This window comes from Nothoprocta perdicaria, unplaced genomic scaffold, assembly GCF_003342845.1.
Source record: "Nothoprocta perdicaria isolate Ctin4 unplaced genomic scaffold, notPer1 scaffold_31, whole genome shotgun sequence".
Classification (NCBI taxonomy): domain Eukaryota; kingdom Metazoa; phylum Chordata; class Aves; order Tinamiformes; family Tinamidae; genus Nothoprocta; species Nothoprocta perdicaria.
In genome coordinates, this window is record NW_020455544.1 from 3,822,015 (window position 1) to 3,849,264 (window position 27,250).

At 36.9% G+C, this 27,250-nt stretch overlaps 1 long non-coding RNA gene across 1 annotated transcript; it reads left to right on the forward strand.

The window, feature by feature from the left end:
* The first annotated feature begins 3,006 nt into the window (after window positions 1-3,006).
* Window positions 3,007-13,833, forward strand: LOC112950175. Its single transcript, XR_003249973.1, has 3 exons — window positions 3,007-3,061; window positions 9,341-9,448; window positions 13,813-13,833. It is a non-coding gene; the product is annotated as an uncharacterized LOC112950175 (long non-coding RNA).
* The last annotated feature ends 13,417 nt before the right edge of the window (window positions 13,834-27,250 follow it).

Genomic DNA, 27,250 nt, shown 5'->3' on the forward strand with positions numbered 1-27,250 from the left:
AAAAGTAACCAAAATTGCAGACAGGTCAGGTGAGGCTGGGAGGAAAAAAAAAAGAAAAAGAAAAAAAAAAGAAAATAACTTCTCAATAAAGGAAAAGAACAGACATGGAAGCTTACTTTTTTCCTCCTCTAAAAAAACARAAGTCCTACTACTAGTTTAAATTTTAAAGTGGAATTTGAGAGGAATTTTAAGGCTTTATTTTTCAGAAGCAGGCTGTTCTTCTGAAAGTTTTCATTCATTTCACTTGTTTTAGAAGTAGAGAAAAAGTCACTAACAGCATCATGATATGTTGCTAGAAGCAGGGCAAAAACAGAGCCAGAAGCTTCTTGCCCACTTATACTACAATGTATTATCAGAAATACATGTCTGAGCTGCTTGAAGGTTCTTATGCATTTGAACCTCAAAATTAGAGCAGATCTGTGCCATTTTAACTGACACAAATGAGACACTTTTCTTATAAACAAGCAGCATTACTATATAAGGTGGGAAAATATGTATTCAAAACAAATGCATAGAGCATGTGAATACCACAAGCCAACATTCCCACTAGGAATTAAATTCACAAAGGTATATTACACTGAGGCTTTGAAATATTTTCCTTCAGTCCTTTTTCTTGACCTAAATATATGTCATGAAATAGTTCCTTGGTGTGCAGTATACTTCAGACATCCATACAATAACTTTACAGCATGCATGTTATATAAGCTCTCATACTGTGCTATGCAGTAATACCCAAACTGCCAAGTTTTAAAAAGAAGAGCACTGCAGATTTTACAATATTTTTTCTTCCCTATGGAAAACATTTGGGACTAGAAATTTGAACACATGTAATTAAGAAAGCTGCATTTCCATTCCGTTTTGCCTTTTTACTGTAGGAAACTTTTTTTTTTCAGTCTTGAGGCAGTGCCATAAGAAAATGAGTACATATTTCAGGAGAGCAAAACTCTTGCTATAATGGATTGCTGGGAATGATTTCAATTATTTGTTCTTCATCAACTAATTCTGGGTCCAAGCATCCCAGCTGGTTTATGATGGCTAGATGAGTTGGACAGGCCTTGAGTCATCACAGTTGTCAGATGCACTGCTGGAGGAAGGAGGGCTTGAAGGGTGGAAGCAGAAACCCCCTCCTCACTTAGCAGCCTGCCTCCATGCACTGGTGTCGCCCGCAGATATGTTGGATCCCTTCCAGAAGCAAAGCAGTGCAACAGCTGGTCCCAATTATCCTAACTACAGTGTGTCTACATGCACAAACGGCCAGCTTTGCTAATTTGGCTCTGCGGTTTAATGAATTAGTTATTTAATAATTTGACAGGAATGCTAGTGTTGTGCTTAGCCATTTGCTTCTGTTTAATCTTATCTTTGGAACTGTGTTCGTACAGTCTCGCCATGATCGTTCACTGCTATTGTAGTTTATTTAGAGGGGAAAATGAAATACATTGGCAACGCATAGCAAGTAGCTCTGTTTCTTTAAAAGGCCTAAAAGTTGGAAATCTGTTTTGTGATAAGCTGTTCTGTTCTATATCAAGTTATACTAAATGATAGCTGTCATTYGATACTGTGAGTAATAGAGAAATTTGATCAATTTTGAGTATCAACAGATACATTTTTCAGAGGCTTCTATATGTGCACAAATATCTATATGCATGTGAATATGAATAGCAATTTACTCAAGCAGCACAGAAAAGTAAAGTTGTCACACGGGGACAAGAAAATATTAATGTTTGCATAAATGAGGAAGGCTGCATATACTATGGTTACAAAACAAAAGCCTTTGATGAAATAGCCCCAAATATATCACAAATTAGAATATTCACCTCCTTCCTAGCAAGGCTTGGCCCATAATAAATCACCAGRAGGCTTTGGTTACCAGGCAACCAAAACCTGCTAATTTATTGTGCAAGTTTGTGAATTCCAGCAGGGGTGGAGGGAGTAGAGAAATTGTTTTGAAATGAGATTTAAGAAAAAAAAAAAAATTATCACAGTAACTTGAAAGGAATCAACAAGTCATGTCTAYGTACTCTATGCATGCTATAGTGAATACGCATGCGTAGTGAATTTGTGACCATCCCAGGATGGTCCCATATTCCTCAAGCACATTCATAAAGCTGGAAAGGCTGGAGCTTTACTGCAGCAAGATGCTGTGCAGTGTAAAAGTTGATCAGATACAAACTATGGACAAGAAGCACAGAAATATCAGCAGCAAACTGACCAAAAGGGCACATTACTATGCAAAATAACTGAGAACARGTTGTAACAAGAAAGAGGAAAATTACTTAATCAGCAAAGAATTATCCGTTTCTCTAAAGAAAAAGAAATTATTTAAATGCAATCTCTAAGTGTAAGAGTACAGAAATAAAACAAATCTAGGCAGCAGTAAAAATGAGTGAGTTCTGAAAACAGACTTCAGTCTGTTTGGTTACAATCTTAGCAATAAATGCTGTATAAGTGCAATTTGTATCATATTCCTTTTGACTTCCTGTATTGTCCAGCAGAGAGTATTGATTGCTCTTTCTTGCTAATAACTATAGGTTTATTATGTGTCAGTTATGTTGCATTGTAGTTTGGTCCTAACTCAGGTGATAGCTGAAATWTTTAAATTGAATTCCCTATTTCCAAGTAACTTTTGAGTCTGCATAGCAAATTTGGTGGTGGGCAAAGCTTATTAAAAGAAATGCAAGAAAATGTTAAAAGAAATCTTTACTGATTGTCTGTCAAAGACATCTAGTGTTGCCATAGCAGCAGGTGGTTGGCAAGGTTGAGAAGGAATTATGGGCTGCGATGAAATCTCTTGAGCTACAGAAATAACTGCATTCATGAACTATGCGACTTCTAAGAATTTGCAATGGACTTCTCCTCAACCTAGCTAAAGCTCTCCTTGAAAGAAATTACTTTCAAGTGTTGCCCATAAAGACTACAGCAATTATTGGGTGAATATCAAGTCTGTCAGAAAGTGTGCAAGACATTGACATGCCAGGAATTGGAAGTTCATGACTTTGCTTTTATTACAGGGGAAGCTCCTGAGATCTGCTTTTTAGCTTTCTCTGTCAGTTCACCTCACTGGGTAAGAATGTGAATGAGCTGCTTTCCACTGCTTCCACCATAATAATGTTATTGCCAAAGATTAGCATAGAAAATGGCTCTGATTTATAACAGTATCCATAGAAATAAGATTTATCACAGCACTGCAACTAATACTGGTCTCTCTTTCTGTTGGTCCCCTCTCTCTTTGGCATAAGTTCTCCTTGGTGAGGCATTATACTCCTTTAGGGGTAAAAGGAAAGGTCATTTAGAAGTGTCATATCATGGAAATTCTTTTAGAGAATTTTAAAACAATGAATAGGAACAAGGTTCTGATGAACCAGAAACATCCCTTGTTTCATAGTTCATGAAAAACGCATAGTGTTAAAACAACTGTTTCCATTTAGAATGAAAGATAAAGTTATTTTGAACATGCAATTTTTACTGCAAAGGAAAAGTCAATTTTTATGCAACTGTAACTGGGAAACTTGCCACTGATTTTAAGGGGGTTTCTATTGTCCRCAATGCAATCCACTATATGTTCAGTGAATGTAAATATTTTTCTTGGTAAAATACAAAAATATTTTTCTCCTGTACATGTACAATAATCAACAAGGTCATCTTTTATCTACAATGCACTCTTTTCAGTTTTATTACTGCTTAACTGGATACTAAATAATGCTGACTAGTAGAAAATTTTGATGAAATTGCACACAATATAGCTGTGAGTACAAGGGGATCTAATCATGATAAGCAATATAAATTCAGTTGTTATCACTGTAATTCAATCCTACATGGCCAATTTCCTTGGGGAGAATTCAAATTAGTCTATAAGAACTTGACATTTGAAAAATCACTATTAAGCAGCAGCTTAAAGTTTAGGGASTTACACTTTGCAACTACGGAAAACTTCACAATATAGAACATACTGCAGAAGAGATTATGCTGATTTTTAAAGTTTCAGGCAAATGTATGTGGGTTTTGTTCATTTTTCCAACAATTTGAAAAAGTAAAATAAACTTTCATTAATTGTAGCTAGCTTTATACCCTCAGTGCATATGTAGATACCTTCATTTTACTCTTCAGACAAATTCYATCTTGATTGTTGTTTTTTTTCATAAAAAAAAATCACCTAACTTATTAAGGTTAAACCAAAAAAAGGGCAATTAGGATATTTTTAAAGAAGTAAGAATGACAAAGTAAATGAAAATATCTCTAACTACTGTCGGGCCCAAAGAACTTGTTCAAATTATCTACATATGACAGATTTTAGATAACATTTATTACTAAGTTCTTCATTGAATACTTATTGATTTTTCTGATAACTGCTAATAATTTTGGAGTTCTTATACTGCCTAAAAATACAAGCTAAGCAACTCAAAGCCCTATTCTGAGGTGCGCCATTCAAATCAGAAAAGCAAGTTCCTTCACGTATTATAAAGAATGGATTTAACTTGAGTTGGCCCTTTGTGTACCTCCTATGCAAAGGTTTTGAGCTTCCTCATATGGCTCTGCTTTCTGGTTATTTCCCATTGATGGGGTTTATTGATGGGGTTTACTACTTGTTCCTCTCCTTTTTCTTTTGAGCATGCTGCTTCCTTCTTTGTAAGATATAAGGCAGCACAATGCACATTTTAAGAATGCTAATGAATAATTCACTCTAGCTTCAAACACTCAAGAAACCCCTAGTTTAGAAGACTATCTTGGCATTATTGACAGTGCTGGTGCATTAGAATRTCCTTATTATACTGTTCTAAGATTCCTTTACTGTATGTGTTTGGGAGCTTCTCTGATGTCTTTTGTCCGTTACTTAACCATTACAGAATGTTCTTTTTACTAARGTAAACAAACGCACGGAGGCATTAGGGGCTAGCAGAGCAGGATATACACACTGTGAATGCCTTGCCGAAGATGCAGCACCTTATTTCAGTGACTTGTACCTTTGCTTCTGGTACTACAGGTACTGAGGGAGGAGGGCACAAGCATCAGGAGGATAACTGAACTGACCTGGGTCAAAATAATGTTTCTGCTAGGACTGCAGTACTGGATAACAAGCTCTAGATGCTTGCAAGTTTTAAATGTACTGTGCAGACAGGCATTTTATATTYTTAACAGAATAAGCTAGCACTAGAAATATAAATGCACAAGACTAAGATGTAGCATCTTTCAGATGCAGCCATTGGAGATGTCTAGGATTGTAGGTWACAGGTTTCTACTGCCATTTCAGTTGCTTTTGGGTGTTCCACTTGGCCTCCAGATGTTGTTCTGGGACATCTTGTTTCTCTTGCTGATTATCCATCACTTCCACCTTCCTAAAGTCTGAGAACATCTCAATTGCTACTAAGCAACTATGTATTTTAATAACTTCCTGCATTTAGGCATCAAATTGCCTAGCAAATTCTACAGCCATTGTATAAGCATATAAACTCCCTATGACAAGAAAGCTATAATAAGCAGCTTAGTCCTCCTGCAAATTTAGCTCCAGACGATGTTCCCCAAAATCTCAAAGGCAACCAATGACAAAACAGGTAATTTAATTCTCCAAGTTGAAAGGCAATGTTGTAATTATCAGACTGTTCTTCCTCACCACTATTTCAAATACCTCAGAGCCTCATCTCTCACCTCAATTTGGTTTTCTGCCAAGAACTACTGTATTACAAAACAAGAGGCCTGTAAGACCTAGCGACATAATTCAAATTTGAAATAGCATCTTCTGAATACAAATTTCTGGTGTAATTTTTTTTTAACAATTTCAGCTAGGAACAACAAAAAGTAATAACATGTACTATTTTATCTAAATCTTGCTAAGGTTCAAAAATACTGATATTTTGAGTTCAGAATTGAATTCATTTCTGTAATAGCTTTTACCAACCACTTTTAGAAGGAAGTGTTTGCTGAAATTCATGCAGTGAGGGTTTCTGATATCTAGTTATAGATGCAACAAGTTATATCCAAATAATTTCTAGTAGTGGATTATCTGTGCCTGCATCCCAACACGTCTCTTCTCTATGTGATTTGCTTTTCACAAGCGCTAGTCCCACATATGTGCTTTCTTACTGAGGTCCTTTCTTCACTGGATTTTAAAACTTGATAATTCTGTATATGACATAGTAAAAATGGTTGATTTATTACACCCCTAAGATATCTAGCATCTTTKGAAGGTGATAGCAGTACAGGGATTGGCTGTTAAGACGATACATGTTATCAGATATATTGTTTATATATTWTCATATGTTACATCATATCTATTTTCAAACCTGTTAAAGCCAACCCRTAACTTGTTCTGCTAGCCTCTTCACAGATGAAGGAATTTGTCTCCACACATAATTTATCTTCTCCTACAATAAAATAGWGTTCTACTGCAAAATTAAGTGCTGCCCCTCAGATAAGAGCATCTTGGTTTCTGCAGAGATAGTGCACCAGATTCAAAAATATCACACAATTCTTGGGTTTAGTGCTAGCTATGTCRGCACTGACACCCCTGCAGCAAACAGCCTCATACTTCTCAAAAAAAAATTCTCCATGCTTCTTTCAAAACACAACTTTGCCAAAGCAACTAAGTATATGATAGTTTCCTATCTTTATAAAATTCTTCTAGTTAACTTATCTTCAATGTAAATGCAAAAAAATTATTAATATCATCTGTATTTATAAGTGTGTGTATATATATATTTTCTTAAGCAGCAATTCTGACAACGTTCAAGACTTATGAGGCTGCCTATTTTTGTTTATTTTTCCAGTCACTAGGATATAACTTTAAACATTTTCTGTTGTATCATCTGGAACTTACTAGTTTTACACTATTACTGAAGTGTTTCCTGAGAAACTCTGTTTAGATCTGACACCATGAACTTCTGATTCTTTATTTCTAACTAAATTCTTCTTGTGAATTAGTGAGGAGAACTGGCAGAGATTCTTTTGAGACTCTGATCTGGAGTAAGAAACACGATGAAGAGCAGAGGGGGGTTGGCCTAGATCATCTCTAAAGGTCCCTTCCAACCTCAGCCATTCTGTGATTCTTCTGCATTCCCAAGTTCCTACATCATTCAAGGAACTGGACTATGCCTGAAGCACATTAGGTTCCAGTGCAGGAGCTGGGCTCATTTCATATGTTCTGAATTGAGGTGAACTTGTGTCCCAGGAAGCATAGCAGAGGAAGATGAGGCAAGGAGCCTTGGCTGCCTGCAGCCCACACTGCTCTTCTGTTGGGGCATAGCTCTGGAGTTGGCCACCATGGGGCTTTTACTGTAGATTTCAGAAGAGCTTGGACCTCATCAAAGAATACCGGCCTGCTGTGTTGCTCTTTCAGAAGTTCTTAGTTGCAATGTTCTGGGACTGACTGACAAATTTGCGCAATCACTGAATCCTTCAGTTGTCCCTTTATACAAGATCATTCCAATTCCTCCTTAAATTAAAAGCCCTTATTTGTCCTGTGCCTGAAATATTCAAACAATAGGCAAGCTTCCAGGTAAAAGGCTGCTCTTCAGAAGTCTGATACACATCTAGAGTGCCCAGTCAGCATGCTTGCCTTGGTCTGTACCCTTGATGCTTTGCAAGCTTTCCAGATTTAAAAGCGAGTCCCTACTGAATGCACCCTATTTCTATATAATAATTTATACACTTTTAAAAATTGTTTCAGTGTTGCTGTGCAGACTTTTTGCACCTGATTGCCTTTCTGAACATTTGAATGTCCAGAGGTTTAGTTTTGCTGACATACATGTGCTCAGAAGCAGGGAATTTCAGGTTCATCAGCTAAAATGTTCCCACTATGATTTAACATGAAATATAGTATTGTTTCCATCAGCACTTCATCAGAGCCACAAGAAGGAAAAATATAATCTGGACAAGGCTCTGAAAATACCTACTGTAATCAAGACAGTGCTTGCATAGGCAGTTGCTTTGTGTGAATATGATCAGAGAAGTAAATTTTTCACATGAGATATATCTCACAATAATTTGTAACTATGAATTTCTGCCTAGCAGCAGGTTCTGCATAGCTTAGAACTGAGATGTTGTACATTCCTTAAAATATTTTGCTGCTCTGGAAGTGCTGCCTGATCTCACAGGTTCAGAGTCCAAATTTCTTATCAATTTTGCTCCTGTATCAGGGAAAAACAAAAATGCATGTGACCTACATGACCAGTCACATTCACCAAAGCAAGCTGAAATATTCATGTCAGATGCTCACAAATGCTTGCATTCTATCAAAAGATTCAAAATAATGCATACAGGTAAATATTTAGCCAAAATCAAAAGAATGCATTTAAATCTTTTTGCCAAATAGTCTGCTAATGAAATTAAGGCCTTCAATTTGAACCCTGTGTATAGCTGCATGTCCACAGAGCAAGACTGACTTCACCCAGAATTCAGAAAATAATTCCTGAAAAAATAGAATAGTTGAAAAAAAATTGCATGAGTAAGGACTTTGAGACCAACTTATTGAGCCCATGTAAATTAGCCTTCTGATTCTAGATATATATATACATATATATATATGTATGTTTCAAGTCTACCCATTATAACTTACAGTATATGCCCTGGTTTTAATTTCTCTGAACACCAAGTCTGTTTTGTAAACATCAAAGATAATGAAAATGCCTCTTTAATTAGTCTATTAAGATGTACTGTTTATTCCACACTAACTTCCTTTACTTGTCGGCCAAGCACATGAGAAACGACCCCGCTTGTGCTGTTCCTGCTCAATGTCAAAGCTGTAGGGAAAGATGTTTGTAACGTTAGCCGCATTCTTTCACTGAGGGCTGGCAGTTAACGCTGGGTCTGGAGTCAGAAAACTTCAAAATATTTTGCATTACTRCCTGGCTGGGTGGCAAAGAGGAAACCAGGTTTTCTATTCTTGTCACATCTAGTTGCAGGATTTGCTAGAAGTGGACCTCATCCCAGTTATACAAAGTCAGGCTATACCAAAGCTGCTGATCTGTTTTAAGAATTGTTACAATCCTTGAGAGAGATAGCTGAGGGTAATCGAATTTTAACAGAAATGAATCTGTTACTTCCTAGGAAAAAATTGCTATAGCCAGATAGACCTGAGGTGCCATACTTGCAATTTCAACCATGGTATATAAAATTATGACTAAGAAGAGTGAAAATTATAATGAAAGATGGTTCTCTTAATCCCAAATTTAACCTCCCTGTGGCTTGCCCCATCTTGCACCTTTGCAGATCATTCTCACCAAGTGGTTATTAGATCGGGCAATGAACCTCTCTTTTAAGTCACTTTGCACTTGGGCATTGCTCTAGCTCAACTAATCCAAGCAATGAGAAGGAAGTTAGATATTTCATGCTTCTCTGCTATGCTCTGCAGAAAATACTTTACCCTCTGGACCAAACCAGAAAACTGAGGCATTGTGAAGAATAAAATAAAAGCCCCAGGAGTACAACTGCTGAGGTTCACCACTCTAAAGATTACCAGGTAAATGTCAGATTTGCTTGATTCTGGACCTTAATGTGTTTTGTGTGTGTTGGATCAAAGGAGATGCTACTATACAGAACTTTGTTATCTAAAGGAATATTACTCTTTACTGCAAAGACCGCTACTTTTTAAGTTTTGGTCACCACAGAAAGCTAGCGTGCCTTTATGTTTTATACTGATAAACTGGGCWTTTCATGTGTTTGAAATGATGCTACCAGACTGAAAGGGATGTCATTGATGTGGTAATGGGATCTCTTAACATGACTATGAGAGCTCGGAAAAATATCTGCCTATTCGTCAAAATATTTTCAGTTTTAAACAGCATTAGAGAGAGAAAAAGAGAAAAAAAAAAAAAAAGCATATAATCCCTCAAACCTTCAAACCACCATTTCTTCTGTTTCCAAATAATGGGCCTCAGTTACCCCATATGGTAGAAGAAAAACTGCCTTCTGTGCTCTCAAAAAATAGGCATAAAGGGTTTCCCAAAATGCACTATTTTACCAACTCTGTTCTGAACAAAGCAGTCAATGATTTATCTTTGCTGTGCACTGGTCGGAGCAGAGTCAAACAGGGGATGTGGCCAAGGTGTAAGGAAGACAGGGGCTAAATCCCAAACCCCACAGGTGATTTCACTAAGATGAACATAGAAATTTCTAGTCAGCAGCCTGTGAGTCACCGAGTGACATGTCCACAAAGACGTAAATGATGATTAAAGCCAAGAGGGATCACATCAAGTGCTCGTGCTAGAATGAATGTGCTSCCACGGTCTGTGCATATGAATTAAGGAGGTTACATGAGGAAGTGAGGCAGAATGTAGGGTGCAAGGGAGTCACAGGCTAAGGAYGGCACCGAGGAGTGTTTCAGGACCAGGGTGACAGCATAGGTACATTGGATAAGAAGGTGGGCCTGTAATCACATGTCCCCAGGAGCTTATATAGCTGTGTTTGTGAACACTTCCAGTAATATCAGCATAGGCTGAAAGTAAATAACTACATCGACTTGGTCTCTCTGCTCTGATGAGTTGCCTTGCCTTTTCCCTAGTATGTGATGCCCTTATTGTGGAGTTGAACCACTTTGACCGAGAACAAGTATCTTCATGTTACAAGGAACTTACCAGCCTTCTTGTGAATAAAGCCAAAAAAGAGAATCAAGGAAATATTGCTGATTATACTGAGATTTTTAAAGAATCCAAAACGAAATCAGTAATGTATACCAGAGATCTACAAAAGCAATAATGAATTTAAAATTCCAAGTCAGTAGGATCCTTAACAAACAAATCCTTAAAATTGCAGGGAATTTTGGCATATTCCAAGAAAACATTAAACAACTTCAGACCAAGAATTTTAATATTTTTATTCTTCTATATTTTGTTTTTTCAGTCGTTCTTAAACTCACAACAGCTTGTCCTTTAAGAGGAGTTTTAAGTGAAAGTTTGTAAACAAGTTAAATATTTAAATATTCCCTAAACTTTTCACAGAATCACAGAATATTTAAGGTTGGAAGGGACCTCTAGAGATCATCTAGTCTTTTCTTATATCTTATTCTTTTATGCAAAAGAATATGCTTGAGGAAGGAGGGGGAAAAAAGTCTCCAAGCTGGCTCTGCTAGTGTGTTGCTGATAAAATATCCATACCCTGTTGAGTGGACGTCAGCCATGTAAACAGATGTTCTTGAAGAAAAAAAAGGACATGTTGAATAGACAACCTGTTTTGTCACAGTTCTATTCAAACTCAGGGTTTAAAGAGGGGTTGCCATGACCAGCAAATCCAGCCAGTCTTTAAATGGAGCTAAATCCAATAGATACTTTCAATTACACATTTTAAGATTAGAGGCTATGTAAGATCAATAGTTATATTCCAAGTTATTTGGGCTTATTGAGAATCTGTATATGGATGTTGAAAAATTGAATTCATACCTTCAGGATAGATTCAAGTGTTTTTAAAATATATTCTTATTAAATCTTTTAATATAATTTGAAATGGCATTATGATTGTGGTAAATCTTGCTAACTTCTTAAGGAAGTTCAACTGTTTCTTGATAGTCTTACTGAACTAAGCACAAGCACCTTCTGAGAACCAATGAATAAAATAGCATGTTCTATGTAGGCAGTCATTACCACTGTACTTTTCTACAATTCTATATTGTAGTGAAGGAAGATTGCCTTACAGATAGACTAGACCTTTGGTTTGCCAAGTGGTGTAGGATTGTGCACTGTTATGCTAGAATATGATGAATTTTTGTTTTAGTTTAAAGAAGTCCTAAGTAAGTGGTTGAAGTAATAGTGTACTCATTCTGCTGCCCTGTGACTACTGGGAATGTCTTTGAAAGTTTTAAAGTCTTGGGGAGGGGATGGGGAAACAAAGCCTAAGCTGCATCTCTAACATGAACTCTGAAAACTTTGTCAGCTTTTTAAAATTAAGTTTTGCCTATTCATATGCTAAGAATCAGGCAGATGAACTGGGACAGCTGAGAAAATGATTACAGCATCTTGCTGCATTTTCTTTCTTTGYCGTTCATGTAGCTAAGCTGACACAGCCCCTGCTGAAATACTTCTATCTCGTGATACATGTATCAAAAACGAATAGATAAGATGGTTGATCTTGTGCCTTTCTTGTTCTGCCATAGGCTTTTACTTCGAACTACATGTCATTAAAAGAGCTAATGGGATTTTGGCATGAAACCAAAGGGGTGGGAGGAGAAAGGGGGGCTAGGGGGAGACGGATGGGAGCAAGATGAACTACAGAGCGAACGACTGCTGCCTTTCTTTGCTCTAAAGCGATGTCAGGTTTATCAGCCTTCTCTTTAGTCCTTCCTGACAGGACTGGAGGCACTTCTCTATATACGTATGTGTCTCATGCATTCATGAGCCTCTTTGACACTATTGCATCTTTTGTTAAGAGCTGAAAATGCAGATCATTGCTCTACCCTTCCCTCAGCTGCCATATGGCATTGTGGAAAGGGGCCCACAAAAGAAGGAGAGGGAAGAGGAAAAAAAGGGAGAGGGGGGGAAAGAAAAAGAAATGAAACTACCAGCAGATGAAATTGATTTATTTTCACCATTCGAGAGTGGGGGGTGGGAGCTGTTTGGAACATAAAACCTTCTTGCAGACCGGGGAAACAGGCTGACTGCACTGACAGCTCTGGTGTATGTTAAAAAATAACATGGCTGGAAAATAGAAGGCCCATTGTTTTGCTTAACTACTGTAACGAATTTATATGAAATGGAATGCATCATCTAATGTGAAACCACTGCCAAAGTTGCAGAACTTTCTATTTTTCCCCCTTGTCTGCAAAAGTAAAAGCCACAAAGCCCCAAATTTTACATAGGTGCAACAGTTTGGCATCACTGAATATTTTTTCTGAAATCTCTCAAAATATCTTTGGCTTTGTCTGCATTTTTGCAGAAGGAAAACATTCCTAAATTAGGCAGCCGTTAGAGCATTTTATATAATTGCTTTAAAAACAAACCAAAAACATATTTGAGAGAAAGGCGAGTGGCATGCCAGTTATTTGGTTATTGTTCTGCAGGTGTTTTCTTTATGAATCAGTAACTAAAATGTTTAAGAATAATGCAATGCTACATATGCTGTATATTATCTAAACTATATACACTCACATACTACACTTTACATTCACCGCTGARATCAGTATGTACAAATCCAGCAGGCTTTAAATGATTTTTCTCCTAGGAACATGGAGTTAAAACATAAACCTTTAAATAGCTACTACAACAAGTTTTCTTTCTTATTCCTCCCTTTTAATTTTAAAATGGAGTTCAGTGAGGAGAAACTTCCATTGTGTACAGAAAGATCTATGTTTTTTTTTCTGGAGTTTGCGCTCAAGATCTTATTTAAAAAAAAACACAGTGCATTAACCACATTGGAGTAAGTTTGATCCTTTGGTTTCAACAAACCCCAGAGTAGGTAAGTGATCCAATAGCAACAATAAGGTGCACCGATTTCCCAGCCAAGTTTAATTGTGTTCAGGAGTGTGTTTTGAATTAACTATTTTTAAGACCTATTTTCAAGTTTTGTTCTGAATGTTGGGAACATGTTTTTTCTCACATGAGTAATTTTTGTGTATGAAAATATTCCTTGGCAAAAAGCCTTACTCTTCAGTGTCTGCAAATGTCCAATTGCAAACCTTCTAATTAAACAAATAATATCTATTGCATGCCCTATTGACAGTTGCACAAACCTGCTCATGAACTTCCAAATTTTTATATTCCTGCAGGATTTGAAATTTAAGAAAATGATTGGCAAGAGTGAGGTTTAATTTCTGTCTTGTCAATTCTGTGTTGAAAGTGTCAGTCTCTTTAGTGTCCATATGCAAAATGGCATCTTCTCCTTCCTCCTTTCCTGCAGGGATCAGACACTCTGCTCTCCTGATGAAGACATGAGCCAAACATCTGCCTGGCAGTTGGGTGCTGCAACCCGCACCACCTTCCTTTTCCCCTCTTCAGACCGAATGCTGAGCACTCGGTACACTGCACTCGGTAGCCAATGCACCCAGATTTTTATTTTGGGTAAAAAACCAGACAAAGCCAGGATACAGCGAGCAGATGGATGGGATCTCAGGTATGGCTGAGCCTAATCCTGCCCATGTGGGCTGGAACGTCCACTTAGTTCCCCTGTCCAGATATAGCCTTTAAATCTTATACTATGATAAAGTGAAGAGGTGCTTCAGGAAGACATCCTCTTTACTCRCATGTTTTCTCCTATTTGGTAGATATCAGAAGAATGCATCTCATAGAAGGTTAAGAATTTAGATGTGTATGTTTGTTTTCTGGCTAAGGAAGTGACMCAAGCAATAAGGTCACTAACATTTTCCTGTCAGGACAACAGATACCAACGCAAATATATTCTCCCTGCCATAACTTGTTTGCCAACTTGTCACCAACTTTTTTACCAATATGAAAGCATTTAAATAAAACCAGAGCCCATTGATAACTGGAGGGAAAAGAAAAAAAAAAAACCTAATGCAATGCTAGTCAGAGCAATAATCTACTACTGCTACTCTTATTTACAACTTTTTAGGCATCATCAATTTAAAAAAAAAAAAAAGAAATAACTTTGCATATACTGTTCATCCAGTCAGAAGTTTTATTTGATGTTCCTTATGCTTTTAGGGACAGAAATGAAAGAGGAGACAGCCTGATTGAGGTGGAACATATGTTTATAATACTTTTTTATTTTTGGAATAGGAAAATTGCACATGGTCTCCGCACTACACAACTGTTTCTGATTCYATTAAAATGTTCTTTTTGTGTCAGCTTTCTTCAGGAACAACAAAGTTGCCAACTTCAAGGGTGAAAAACATGAGAGCGGGAGACAGTTTTCTCCCTATCTCCTCCAGAGGCAGAACTCCTCTAAAGTAAGGGTTGCAAGCGTGGTTATAAAATTTCACTGTTTTTTCAAAGCAGAATATAAGGCTTGTGTTTTCAGTTTAATCCTTAGTTTAATATCTCAATAAAAGCAATAATGTAAAGGAAAAGGAATGAAAATGTATTCTACCAGCACACATTTCAGTACTTTCAAGGAAAGAAGAGGGGCACTGGATCCTGTATTGTTATCTATAGTACAGAAATGATCATTTGTAGAATGTAGCTACCTGGTGCTATTGACTCTTGCAGAAGACCCTTTGGTTTTAGGCATCAAAGCTCACCAGCTTCTATTCCTCTAYGTATCTCAAAACTCTTGAGACTACTTGCACAACTCGGGATGAAGTCCAAGAAATACTGCCTATCTTATCACAATGAGTTCATTGGAATCCTTTTGGCGGTCAAAATCTTCTCCGTGGCATACACAGAGCTAATTCCTTGGACTGGCAAGGAAACACTGATCAGGGCTCTTTGGTAAAAGCATTCCAGTCGAGGGGAAGGAAGAGGGGAGGGCCTCTTGGTTACCAGGCTCTCATCCCTGGACTGTTTATGCTTTTTACATTAATCACTGGAAGAAACACCGAACTTGCACTGAGGACGAAAGGGGATGAATATCAGACTTGCTCTTAAAAGAGTGCCCTAGACGTTCACGCTCCACTTAATTATTTCTCTTGTGTGACACGTGACAGCCTTAACAGGAGGAACAGAGAGCGCTTCCGCCCAGCAGTTTTACCTCTGCCTTGGCGACGTGGATTGGAATGCCACTATGTCTCCCTGCTCTTTATTTCATACAGGTACGTAATGAAGAGTTGCATCTTCCGTACTGGGGTATAAGTGCCTATAGATGAGGTAGTGTCAGCGTTGCAATAACTAGGTCCTCCCTAGCTATTGGACCTAAACTTCCAAGTTTAGGAAGGAAGGAAAAAAAAAAAAAAAAAAAAAAAAAGTGAAATTCAATGCAGACAACAATCAGATACTGCTGTATCAGCAACATATCAACCTAGATTAATTTGTAATATGTGCAGTCATCTGGGCCCAATTAACAAACATAATCCATCATTTTTTTTTTTCAAATTTTACTGAGATTGTTGGTTATAATTGTACATAAGGCCTATAACAAAAAAAAAAAAAAAAAACACACAAAGAGGAAGATCTAATTGTACTACTGACAAACCTTTAGCATCATCCTCTCTACAGGCACCATTCTCAGTCCTACATGTCTGTCCTCTCTGTTTTTTTTGTGCCCATTTAATGAATCAAGGACAGATGAGGAAACGGAAAATCTTTTCTAGTAAAATCAGGGCTCTGAATGGGCAAAACACACAGATTACCAAGAACTGTTTTGGCTTATTCAAATGATGGAAAATTGAATATTTTCAGGAGGAGTCAACAAATCAAGATCAAAGAACAGTAGAATAGCTTATAAAGCCACTGTCTATGAATGTTAGACAACACGCATGTGACAGATTAATTTGAAATCCTAATACATCTGGTTGGTACTTAGGAAAGTGGATAAAGGCATTATTGTTTCTAGCTTATTGAAAATCTCTGTTTCATGCATGCAGTGTTGAAACAAACAAATAGAAGTAATGCAGAATGGGAAATGAGAGATACATGAGGTTTGGCTGAAGAAATTGCTAGCCAGATTCTGCAATAGGTAAGACTCGTATGGATGGAAAACCACAATCTCCATACCTGTATTGTCTCCTGGCTAGGGATGACTGCTTGTTTCTAAAATGGCTCCTGGATTTGGAGGACAGATTTCAAGGCAGGATGATTGAGCAAATGGCTCAAAACACTCCTGAACCTCATCGTTCTACCTGAAGATTTATGTGTTGCAGACTAACATAAAATCTCTAGAAAACAGAGAAAATATAAAATTCAAAAGATATGGTTAAAAAAAAGATAATTTCCAAAGAAATCGATATACTAAAGTATGATTTATAATGCTCATAGAGGTATATATTTTGTACTTGGATTATCTTTTTCTCTTAGGTTGAATGTGGTGGCATTGTCTGAACTCTTTCTCTTCGGGCCCAGATTTAGAGAGCAGGTTCTRCCTGAGCAACTGATGTATTTTAGCCAGCTGACAGATTATCTGTTAGTCACAGGAAGCAGAAGTGTGACTTAACCTTCACTTCTGATAAAACTGTCATATCAAAAGATTAACCATAAGTGGACCAATCATTCTAGGCATGTTTTTGAACCAGCTTTGAGTTTATCCCCATTTTTATTTTACTTCATTGACAGAGGGATTTGTAGTCACAACTGAAGCCTGCTTTTAAAGTCTTGTCTTTTTAACCTTTGGAGAATTTTTAAGTTTAGCGGACCTGACCTGGAAAATTCAAATGAATGGAGGATATTCCTGTACCAGCTAAACCTTTATTAGATCAAAAAGCAACAGGAGAAATATAAGAATTCTCGATTATGTTTCATATGATCCAAAGTATTGAAAATAATGGGAAGTAAAGATGGAGGGAAAGGGAAAGCAGTGCTTGATAAAATGAAAGGCTTCTGATAATAAACAAAAGTCACACAAACAAACCTTATGAAGCTTCCACACTATAAGCCAATAATTAAATTTCAGGATTGAGTTCACAGCTCTACCACTTGAGTTACACCAYTTTATTTCTGACTGTAATAATAGCTTTTGAATTTTTTTTTCCTCTTATTATACCAACCACCAAAAAGAGATGCTAAAAGAATATGCAATAGGAAAAATGTCCTTACATCATTTATTTCTATGCCTCAGTCATAAAGTATCTTGTCTTCATGCTAGTCAAAGCACGTGTGAAATTGTTGGCTTATTTTTGGTTTTACTTTTATTCACATAATGTTTCTCATTAGGACTATACCATGTATTTACTTGTATTTTCCAAGTAACAGATGCTACTAAAACTATTACTAGTAATGGCTTTTCCTAAGCACCTGCTACTGATCATGATCAGGTGTGAGATACTAAGTCAAACAGATACATGTTCAGATTGGGCTTGAGTAGCTGAACTTTTTAAATCTTTATTTGAAATTGGATACTAAGTATTTTTGAGATCTCTTTTTGTTTCCAAAGATTTTAATAACCCTCAATACTCCCCAGTAAGTAAAAGTGAACCCATACACTCAATATTATGCTATTACTAGGAAAGACATAGAGACAGGCACAGTAAAGGGTTATTCTCACTGTCAAAAAAGCCCTTGGTTTTAGAGCTCTGTTGAAAAGGCAAGACACAGCCACTAACACAACACAGATGTCAAAAATTATCTCTAAAAAGCTTTCATGTCATAGTTTCATAGGCCTATAACAGCAGTAGACACCAGTGTATTTTTAAAACAGAAATACACATATCCTATGCGCATGCCATTACAATAATTACATATAAAGAAGGATGATTAAAAAAAAAAAAAGGATGAATTTAAGGATGTTTTTAAGGATAATACTTTTAGCTGAATTGTCTGAACAAACATCCATAGCAACTACTGGCAGTCACATAGTTCCTGAAATAACAAAAGAAAATAAAACTTATTTCACAGCTTGCTTTTARAAAAATACTAGTAGATTTTTTCTTCCTGATTCCATAAATATCCTTCTTCTCAATGTCTTACTTTCAAAACGTTGCCACACTGATTATTGTGTGGTTGGTCTCAGTATCCCCCCTTATAGCGAAACAAACCCCCTCATCCTTAGCTTTGAGAATGTATAGGATAAATGTGCTTTTGTAGCAGAAAAGGGGAGAAAAATGTGAGATTCTGTCATTACAAATTAATGCTTTATATGCCTAAGAGAAAGAAAGAACTTGAAAGAAGACCACTTCTAAAGTTAACTTTCCTTTATGTAGATGCCAGTAGTGGTATTATTGTGATTGTGCTGAAATGTCTTGTGAGAAATCATGTGGGATAATGCAACAACCATGAAATTAAAATGGACTATTTCTGTACAGCAGACTGTTATTATGTGGTGTCTTATTTCTCAGAGGGTCCATTATCTCTTCATCACCAGAAAAATTAGGCTCTGCAGTGAAGTGCCACAGACCGAGCCTGAGACAAGGATGAACAGCAGAGGAAAAGCCATGGGAGGACAGGATGTCCTAGTGTCACATCTCAGTACTCTTTATTTAGCGATCAGAATTTTGGCATTCGCCAGTTTTTAAAAAAGCGTTTCACTCTTAAGTGCCAGGTGCTGAAGAAGGCAAGCGACCAAAGTAACCTGTTTAAAACTAAAAATGTGCCACACTTGGATGTATTATAGTTTGTTTTCCAACACAGCCTTTCAATTTTAATGAAACATTTGGGGAAACTAGTAAATGAAAATGGAAATGCTGCTTTCTGAGAAGCTGGCCCAGCATCACATGTGAATTATTTAAAGTCAACTTGTATTGTTTCTACATTTAMAGAGCAAAGAATATGTACTTTTTCGTTACTTTAGTCCTGATGTTTTTTTTCTTTCTCATCATGTCTTTTTTCTTCYAAAATCTGTTCAGCTTTATAGTAATTAAAAAAAAAATACCTAACATAACAGTAGTAAGAATTTTTCAGCTGCTCATCTGCAACTGAAAGAGGAATTTTTTTGATAAATTCAGATTGATTACATTACAGGAGATTTTCAACACCTGYTTGGATGCGACCCTGTGCCACATGTTCTGGGTGTCCCTGCTTGAGCAGGTGGGATGGATTAGATGATCTCTTGAGGTCCCTTCCAACCTCAACCAGTCAGTGATTCTGTGACTTCAGTGAAGTCATTTCTATTCAGTCATTTCTAAAATCTTCAGAAATAGCCTCAAATAACCAAAATGCCCTCAAAAGACAACCACATCCAACAGAGAAAACTGAAAAGCTGTTTCAAAGTCCAAGACACAACTAACACATTTTCTTAATTTATTGATTTATGATTTCATTTTCCTCTCTTCTTCTGTGCTCCCACCCTTTTTTTCATTCCTATCTTTCAATCTTTTTAACTTCTCAGTAAACTTCTTCTCCGTTCATACACACACACACAGGTTCATTTATTACCTGAGCTTATACCATCTCCTCCCTATCTGTATCAAATGTGGTTAAGTTTCCTCTCAACTGATTCTTTTTGTGCTACAGAGATACTGGCAGTTAGGTCCAGTTCTACTCACCAAATTAATTGTTAATGTTTTAAAAAATAATTAGAAAAAATGTACATATCTGGGATATAACAAATTTTAATGCATTTATTGGGTATATATTGGATCCAATTCAGGATTCATCTTTTGTTGCTGTTTTCAGTCATTTAAAATGACTACAGCAACATCAGGATTTCTCCTTTTTAATACTATTTTTAGAACTATTTTTAACTTTTTTTATAACATTTTTAACATTTTTATAAAACAGAAGCAATAACACTAATCTGCTGTCTACATCTATCTCCTAATTTCCCTGTGTATTTTTTGGAGGTACTTGTTTACAGAGATAGCAGGCTATGAAAAGTAATGCCAAGGAAAATCAAAATGATTCTCATTCTTACTTAAAGAATATTTGTTTTTACTGTGTAATTTAGACTTAAGAGGACAAGCAAAAAGAATGGGCATTTTGAAATGTCAAATTTATTACAGTTCCTTCCAGTTTCTACTAGAGTTCTTTCTGTCTGCTTTGGTTTATTATGTAACTTGGAAGAAAAAAATAATCTTAGCTCCAGAAAACTCACTAGATACCACTGCAATTAGAGTTTCATGTCTATGTGTAATTTCCTATGCATATATGTGTGTGTGTATATATAYATATATATATAYACACATACGCATACACAAACGCTACATAAATGGAATAAATAGAGTCTCCTCAAATGTGAAGGTAACCAACGTGGTTAGGGAGCAAGAGGTCAGATTTCAAAACATGCTTAAGGATTTGCAGTATCTGAAAAAAAAAAAAAAGTGACTGTTGTGCTAACGAAACCAAAGAAACCAACACAAACAGACCAGACCTAAATAAAGCTTATGGTTGCATCATCTATGGAATGTTTATGTTTGGGACAAAGGTTTCAATTCTGTCTGTTTAAATTCCATTTATGAAACCTACAAGGAGCCACTATCTGCAAAAAATTGTAGTTTGGTTTACATAAGGAAAAAATCCTTTTGTGTTTCATCCTCACAGAATGGTTCCAATATAGTACACACTTAACACCTGGACTTTCAAATGGACTTGGTCAGTGACTGATCGCTGGCTGTGGATCTCAGAGTTAAGGATTCTTTGGATCAGTTCCTACAGCACAGTTTTGCTCTTGTTCAGTGACACATACAGCTGAATATTTGCAGATGCTGATGTTTGTATGTGGGCATCTTTTAAGTGTGATGATGAAAGCAGGAGAGGTTTTTTGTTGTTGTTCTGTCAATGTTGGATATTTATTCCCTTAACATTATTGTTCTGAGGAACTTCAAAGGCTGCCATGTCTCTYTGAGCTGTGCTTAGAGGAAGGCAGGAGAAGCGGGGCAAAAACAGACTTCTCCAGGTAACGTGGTCAAACTGTGCTGCTCCAGTCAACCACATCACAGCCATCTAGTGGAAGCTGAGGACAGAAGGACACCGATCACCTGAACACCCTGTCTCGTTTGTGTCGGCTCCACCTCAGTGCCTTGGGTACCTTGRATGGCCTCATGGTGCTGACACTCGGTGCTTAAGCAAATTAATCAAGCTCTCAGTGTGAATCAGAGAGCTGTTTTCACTGTTATTTCTCACTGTACAAGTAAAGGACTGTGAAGTATCACTTTTATTGCAATAGCATTTGAGGAGCCCTCAAGTGGCCTGGTAATCAAGATTCCAGCATATTCTGCAGTGATGGATGGGGCTGAGGAAACGCCGCAGGGTAGAGTCCTATAAACACTGGGTGGTATCCTGTCATTTTTGTAGCTATAAAACTGTAGCAGAAGCATCACTCTCTCCTCCCCCCRCCTTTTTTTTCCCCTTATAGTTCAAAATAAGAACTCTGTTTTTTCAAAGTGTTTTTTTGCACTTCTTGCTTCTTTCTGAATTATATGAAGATGAGATATACGTACAGTATGTATAAAAGGAAAATTCTGTATATGTATATACATATATATATTCTGTACATATATATATAAGTATATATTCAGTAAGTAAAGTTTTAGAGAGGAATAAAATCATCATAACATTTTTACCTAGAGAAGAAGGCTGGGTATTTTATGTTTTGGTAAAAAGAATATCCTGATAAGCTTATTTCTTGCACAGATTGGAAGATCACAGCCTCTCATTTAACTGAATGAAATGCTTTTATCATGTGCATATCCCACAGCTTTCTGCTTCATGTTTCYTTTCTATTTTCATATCCATGGGAATGGAATCTGCTCTTCAGTATTCAGCCAATATGCCTCCTGCTGCTGCTGCTGCCTTTGACTTGGGCCTGAATTGCCGTGTCTTTTTTAATGGCACTGAACCACAGTGGGGATGTTTTGAAATCTGGAGATTCCAGCACAGTTTTCTCTAAAATGTGGCTTTTCACTGTCTTTTTTTCAACTCATATCTCACCAGGTATCACCACATTTTCCAGTTCACATAGGACCATCCAGATTCATTTGCTAGGATGCTAAGATACACCAGAATAACTCAGCTCAACTCAGTGCACTTCATATTAAGGTAGAGATGATCAGAAAATGGCTCAGTAAGTTTCTCTGAGGAAAGCATGAGCTGAAGCCAAGTTGAGGAGACTATTTTTCCCATAATTCTGACAAGGATGCTCTACTTCTATGACATCTCYTAACTAATTATTCCTCTTACAATCCACATAAGATTCCTCTCCTCCATTTCTCTTTTTATATGTCAGGCATACTTTTATTTATTCTCAATACTCTCTGATAATACATGCAGAATAACTGTCTACTCAGTTCTAAATGCACTCAGTAGTTATAGTGTCACTAAGGACTAGATCCTACATGCAGAAATGCAGAACAAATTCTGAATTTTCAGTGAATAAGAGTTAGGTTTTGTTAGTGTCAAGGAAGAGAAATGATTGCTCTGTATTAGATATACTCAAGTTTACAGCTTCAGAATTGCTGTCTCCAGCTGTCTTCCATTTATAGTTTATTTTGTTCTTTACTATCTATATGTTCTGAATGTTTTGCTCCCTTGCTTTCAATTTTGAACATAGTATAGACAGCTTACAGCACCATGTTGGAGGCATGACTTAAATTGGTAAAACTTGTTCACTTTATATCCTCTCCAACCCTATCACCGGATTTCATGTTTTACCTTTGTAAATATTTGTGATGATCATAAAGAGATCACTGAGAGAAGCATTTCAGACAAATGAGTCCAGTAAATTCTTTTCAGTGTATGATTTATTCTTGTCTTGTCACTATCTATTTCACAAAAAGCCAGGAAGCCTGAACATTATGAAGTTTACTAAGAAAACATCATGTATAATATTATGAAACTTGGTACTGACCAAAGTTACCAGGCAATCAATCTGATGTAAAGCAACCACCAGAGAAAAGAGCAGTGAATGATCATAAAGCCAAGGAAGCTGGGGAGTAGTACTAGAAAATTCCCAGTGTCTAGGGCCAGGATTGCAGAGCTGGTGAAGATGACTGATATTTTTTGCTCCAGAATGTCTTGTGCCTCAGGGATGAGAAGAGATCACAGCAGGGAAAAGTACTGAGAGGTATGGTGCTGCACAGAACAGCCAGGCATGTCTGACAAGAGACACTTCAGATTCAAATTAATAATTGCTTTCTTTTTGTAACAAGTGAGGCAAAATGGATTCTAGAAAAAGAAACATACTGCCTCTTTTGGAGGATTTCTTACAGGCTGAAGTTCTTTTAAAGTCCAAAGCTGTTAAAAAATAATGTCATTAAAATTTATCTATTCTACTTAAAATTTTATATTCATTCTAGATCAAGAACACAAAGATAAATCAATCAAAATTGAAAAGGTCACCATGACAGGTTAGTCATAAGAGGGATTCAGTTAAAAGTCTCTATACTCCAAAGTATATGAGAAACTGAATTTCACAGAAAAAAGTACTATAAAAATATAGGCAAATAGCAAGATGCTAAACAGAGAAACACAAATGAACATAGGTCTTCAAATCCTAGATATTAACAGTTTTAATGAAACTTATCTTTACACTGAGTGCCATGAAATAAATAAATGAAATTGAAACAAAGTACTGCCTAGTCCTCATGCATACAGTAAAAGAGACACGTCACATATCACAGAATTTCAGAAATACACACTATTTTTGCATTTTAAATAGAGATCAATTCACTTTATCCAAGGAGAAAGGAGAAGAGATGCAGTTCAGCTGCTGTTTCAATAACTGTAAGAAACTGGCAGCTGTAAAGAGAGGGTCTATTTAGTTACACTAGTGAACAGTAAATTAATCAATCACTATTTAGTTTTCTTGCAGGAGTCTGCAAATGGCCTTCGGCCCATCACTTACATAGTCACATCACAGTATGTGTTGTCATATATTGACCAACTACGGGCTTACATGAAATTGTATTACACAGAATAATAAAAGCATCTGCTCAGATGCTAACTGTTCATATAAAAGAAAAAAAAAAAAAAGAGGTCTAAAACTAAAGACGTGTGTGCCTTTATTTACAGAGCCCTTGCATTTTAGAAACAAACCAAGARAGTTTATTTACCAAAGCAGAGACAAATCTAAATAAGCAAAATGAAAAGGAAGATGGGTCAAAGTTATTTTTTTACATCCCTTCATATTTCAAACTCAAATTTCATGGGACCGCTAGTCTCATGATTCCCTACTGTACAACAAACGTGCATAACAATTAAGAACATCTGTGGTGTCAAAAGATAACAAGAGGATTTCTAAGTTTAAACCTCTTTTAAACAGGTAGCAGCTCATTCCTTTCAAAATAAATAAATAAAWAAAGATTTAATCAGGAAAGATACAAACATCACGCTTGTACATACTTATACTGTGTTTGTGCACATGTCCTTTCATTTGTACACATGTGCATTCACGTTTTCAAGGGGATGACATTTTATTTTTTAGACAGACACCATTACCGGGAGTGACATGGGTCTATTTTCTAAACTGTTTAACTTTCTGTGAGAAAAGGTACAGTGTTTTCTTCTCCTGTGTAAATGTGGCTTTTAGGGACTATGACTTCGATCAGAGAGCATGAATATCTGTYGACAGAAAATAGGACCAGCTGGTGCCATTGCCTGGTACTGTTTCCATTTTCTTTAGGATGCTGGTTGGGAGGGGGGTCGGAGGAGACCAATGCACAGAAGACAAGAAACAGAAGTTGAGACTGGAAAAAGACTCAGAATTGGCTACAGCAGCACTCCACCAGCTGCCATTACAATGCACATTGTGTACATTTGCACGGTGTAGAATCTAATTCAGTTTTACAGTCAGAAAAGAATGGGAGGCAAACACCACCGCATCCATCACCAAACAGCATGATAAATAAGCTGTTATTTGGATCATGTATTTAAGCCAGGCAAGAGATCTGGCCTGCAAAGAAGCTCACAGAAAGGCCAGAAAACTTTGAAATAAAATGGAAAGACAAAGAAGGATCTTCCCTGCCTCTTTGGGTCTGGAACACAACTATGTTAAAATAATGTAGGGTTGTTGTTTATGAGGTTAAATTAAAACTGAAAACTGCAAGATAGTGAAAAAAATGCACCCATTTTGTGACATTTCTTCAAGATCTCAGGAATGTTCACAGCAGCTGGAATAGTTTAATATTAGTTTATTAGCAATTCTTTAAAAATCATTTCACATTTAAGAAAAAATAGAGAGGGACATAAGTCTCTAAAGAAAACAAGTCAATTTTTCAGAAGTAAGTTCTGTACCTAGGGCCCATTTTAATGATAATCAACCCTTGTCAAATTCTGAGAGGTTTCTGGGTAAAGAGTTTCATCTATAAAGCTAGTTCCAAAAGGACTTAAATGCCTGGGCATTTTCTTTTTGTTTTGTGATATATCTTCCTTTGAAGGCACTTACAGAAAACTTTGCTAATCCAGTCCTAAATGCACATGAGCGTACAGGAGCCAAATTAGCTTTTAAAACATCGTTAAAAACTTGACTTCTCTAATATACCACTAGAGAATTTTCAAAATATGTCATTTACTCTTATGGCATATTAATAGCTTTTAACATCTTGCACTCGATAGCCTAACTGTGGATTCGGCCCCAAATCCTGTAAAATTACTACATGTGATTTTAGACATATGACTTATATACATCCTTAGTATGCCACAAAGGCATGCTTTAAAATGCAATAAGATCTTTTTGTGTAGCTTCACACCTTCTGTTTGCATGCTGTGAGCCAAGAAAACAGGACCAATTAGAACTCAGCTGTTGCACTGCAGTGTCAGGGCCTGGAGGGCATCAACAGGCCTTGATGACCCTGACCAGCCTCACCTGGGGCAGAACCTCCCATTCCTGCAACTGCCCTTGGGCCTATTTAAGCCCAGCCCTAGGGCCCCCAGCCTTTTCCTCAAGAGTGCTGGGCAAGTGCTGCTTTCCAGGTTGGAGAGATGCTGGGCCTATCTTGTGGAAAGCTCCYGTCTTGTGTGGTCAGACACATATGAGACCTGTCTGGTACTATCTCCTTTTTTGCTCTTAAGGGGCCTTGTTGCAGAGCCCTAGTCTGTCCCCTCACTCTGTTTTTTGTTGTTGCTGGACTGCAAATCCAGTCTCAGTAATCCTGGTACTGTGCTGTTTCTGCTGTGCTATGACAGATAGCTTGTAAGAACTAGTAGTTTCAGCAGCTGAGTCACTTTAGTAGTAGTCATTTCAGAATTCCCCAAAACCTTAATTTCTGTGTAGGTGAAAAGACTGAAGGTGGCATTTAGGGGTTGGAGAGAATCAGGGAGGTAGATGCAATAAATTCCTCTTAAGTATGGTAGTATTTTGCATATAGGTGCTTGCAAATGTTTTGATTTTTTTGAATCTGTGGCTGAATCAAAACCAGAACTCCTCAGCCTTTTGAAGACTGGAGGGAATTTTTGGGCTTGCAAAGTTTAGTGCCACTTTCAAAGCAAATCATGTTTTTAAAAAATAGCTACACTAAAATTTGAAAGAACATTATAAAAGAGTCAAACTAGAAAGGTTTTTTTCATGGGTGCATCTTTTTGAACAGAGATATTTTCCTGAATCTAAACTTCCTTCACAAATAATTTTGCTGCTTCTGAATCCTGAACTTACCAACAAAATTTCTGTTTGCTGTCGTTTTTAGCTGTCTTCCTGTTGCTCTGCTGGGTRTGGTTAGAATGTATTCTTTCCAGTTCTGAAAGAAACCACAAAATACTAGGAGATGTTTCTCTAGTATCACTCAAAACTARGCAAATATACCAGACTKGTAGTGAAAAGTGGCARCAGCTGTAACAGTACAGGTCTCTAYCCTAAAATAAGGTCTCACTTAGAAATGTCAAGCCTCAGAAAGGGATACCCTGTTGTAATCTTTCTTGACAAC